This window comes from Channa argus, chromosome 1 (assembly GCF_033026475.1).
Source record: "Channa argus isolate prfri chromosome 1, Channa argus male v1.0, whole genome shotgun sequence".
NCBI lineage: Eukaryota > Metazoa > Chordata > Actinopteri > Anabantiformes > Channidae > Channa > Channa argus.
In genome coordinates, this window is record NC_090197.1 from 29,832,401 (window position 1) to 29,834,900 (window position 2,500).

The 2,500-nt window shown below is 46.9% G+C and overlaps 4 non-coding genes across 4 annotated transcripts in view; all 4 read right to left on the reverse strand.

Moving 5' to 3' along the window:
• LOC137103367 (U6 spliceosomal RNA) overlaps window positions 1–47 on the reverse strand; it is a 107-nt gene extending 60 nt beyond the window's left edge. The window contains exon 1 of the small nuclear RNA XR_010911478.1: window positions 1–47. This exon is cut by the window's left edge and continues 60 nt beyond it. This is a non-coding gene — a small nuclear RNA (U6 spliceosomal RNA).
• A 598-nt stretch (window positions 48–645) lies between these two features.
• LOC137103442 (U6 spliceosomal RNA) lies at window positions 646–752 on the reverse strand. Its single transcript, XR_010911505.1, has one exon. It is a non-coding gene; the product is annotated as a U6 spliceosomal RNA (small nuclear RNA).
• A 622-nt stretch (window positions 753–1,374) lies between these two features.
• On the reverse strand, window positions 1,375–1,481 carry LOC137103482 (U6 spliceosomal RNA). Its single transcript, XR_010911520.1, has one exon. It is a non-coding gene; the product is annotated as a U6 spliceosomal RNA (small nuclear RNA).
• Window positions 1,482–1,837: 356 nt separating this feature from the next.
• On the reverse strand, window positions 1,838–1,944 carry LOC137103529 (U6 spliceosomal RNA). Its single transcript, XR_010911531.1, has one exon. It is a non-coding gene; the product is annotated as a U6 spliceosomal RNA (small nuclear RNA).
• Between the last annotated feature and the right edge of the window lie 556 nt (window positions 1,945–2,500).

Genomic DNA, 2,500 nt, shown 5'->3' on the forward strand with positions numbered 1-2,500 from the left:
TCTCTGTATCGTATCCAATTTGTCATATGTGCTGCCTGAGCAAGCACAGCAGCTCTAAGGTGACTGGCGCTTTTTAAACCTCCCTCGGGTGAAACGGCCATTTGGTCATGGTGCAGACAAAAGAGGTGGCATCTCATTCTAACCTGGGTGGTGCCCACTGTGCATGTCTGGCCAGAGCCTCGTCGCAGGTTCCAGACTATGTGCTCCCTTTTGTCTAGGGAGTTGCAGTGGAAGTCTAACAAAATCTTTGAAAGTCTCAGGCAGCATTTAAAAGGGTTCTGACAGGATGGGCGCAAAGTCAACACGGGTTAACCAGACACTTGCCCGCCTGAATTGTCTGGGGAGTTACAGTGGAAGTCTAACAAAAATATTTGAAAGTCTCAGACAGCTTTTAGGAGGGCTCTGACAGGATGGGCGCAAAGTCAACACAGGTTAACTAGACACTTGCTCGCCTGAATTGTGGTCAAGTTCCTGGAATTCTCCAATAACTCTTTCACCATTTCCCAACATTTTTGAAGACAGGATGGGCGCAGTCTAAAACACCTTTTAAAAGGTCTCTGACAGGATGGGCGAATAGTCAACACGGGTTAACCAGACACCTACCTGCCTGAATTGCGGTCAAGTTTAGGACACTGTGTCCATATCAAAATGTGGAAACGCTTCACGAATTTGCGTGTCATCCTTGCGCAGGGGCCATGCTAATCTTCTCTGTATCGTATCCAATTTGTCATATGTGCTGCCTGAGCAAGCACAGCAGCTCTGAGGTGACGGGCGCTTTTTAAACCTCCCTCGGGTGAAACGGCCCTTTGGTCATGGTGCAGACAAACGAGGCGGCATCTCATTCTAATCTGGGCGGTGCCCACTGTGCATGCCTGGCCGGATCCTCTTCGCAGCTTCCAGTCTATGCGTTCCTTTTTGTACGCAAAGACTGGATAGGGTTGATGCAATCCTCAGGGTTTAGAAACTTCTTCAAGAAAGGCTTTTTCTGTAGAGCAGCTGCAATCCCTACTTTCTCTGCCAGCATGTCGGCTAACAGTACGAATCGGGAAGGGGCCGGAGATGACTCTGTACCCACTAATACGCGCAGTGCCGACATTCTCAATCTCTCAGACGACTTGCTGATGACAGCAAGTCACCAAAGTCAACATTCTCTGCTTGTCAGAACAAATCTTTCAACATTTCTAAAGAACTCAACAACGTCTTTGAAAGTGCCACAGAATTCTGGGGAGTTGCAGGGGAAGTGTATAAAATATCTTTGAAAGTCTAAGACACCTTTAAAAAGGTATCTGACAGGATGGGCGCATAGTCAACACAGGTTAACCAGACACTTATCTGCCTGAATTGCGGTCAAGTTTGGGACACTGTGTCCATATCAAAATGTGGAAACGCTTCACGAATTTGCGTGTCATCCTTGCGCAGGGGCCATGCTAATCTTCTCTGTATCGTATCCAATTTGTCATATGTGCTGCCTGAGCAAGCACAGCAGCTCTAAGGTGAACGGCGCCTTTTACACTTCCTTCGGGTGAAACGGCCCTTTGGTCATGGTGCAAACAAAAGAGGCAGCATCTCATTCTAATCTGGGCGGTCCACGTGGTTCCACATTCCACCAAGGCTTGTGACAGCAAGTCATCAAAGTCAACAATTAATGCTTGTCGGAAGAAATCTTTTATCTTTGAAAGACGATCCCAATCTCTCGGAGGACTTCCTGGAATTCTCCAATAACTCTTTCACCATTTCCCAACATTTTTGAAGACAGGATGGGCGCATAGTCAACACGGGTTAACCAGACACCTACCTGCCTCAATTGCAGTCAAGTTTAGGACACTGTGTCCATATCAAAATGTGGAAACGCTTCACGAATTTGCGTGTCATCCTTGCGCAGGGGCCATGCTAATCTTCTCTGTATCGTATCCAATTTGTCATATGTGCTGCCTGAGCAAGCACAGCAGCTCTGAGGTGACGGGCGCTTTTTAAACCTCCCTCGGGTGAAACGGCCCTTTGGTCATGGTGCAAACAAAAGAGGCGGCATGTCATTCTAATCTGGGCGGTCCACATGGTTCCACATTCCACCAAGGCTGGTGACAGCAAGTCATCAAAGTCAACAATTAATGCTTGTCGGAAGAAATCTTTTATCTTTGAAAGACGTTCCCAATCTCTTGGAGGACTTCCTGGAATTCTCCAATAACTCTTTCACCATTTTCCAACATTTTTGAAGACAGGATGGGCGCATAGTCAACACGGGTTAACCAGAGTCACAAATCACCAAAGTCAACAATCTATGCTTGTCAGAAGAAATCTTTCAACATTTCTAAAGACCTCAACAATATCTTTGAAAGTGCCACACCAGTCTGGGGAGTTGCAGGTGAAGTCTATAAAACATCTTTGAAAGTCTAAGACACCTTTTAAAAGGTCTCTGACAGGATGGGCGCATCGTCAACACGGGTTAACCAGACACCTACCTGGCTGAATTGCGGTCAAGTTCAGGACACTGTGGCCATAC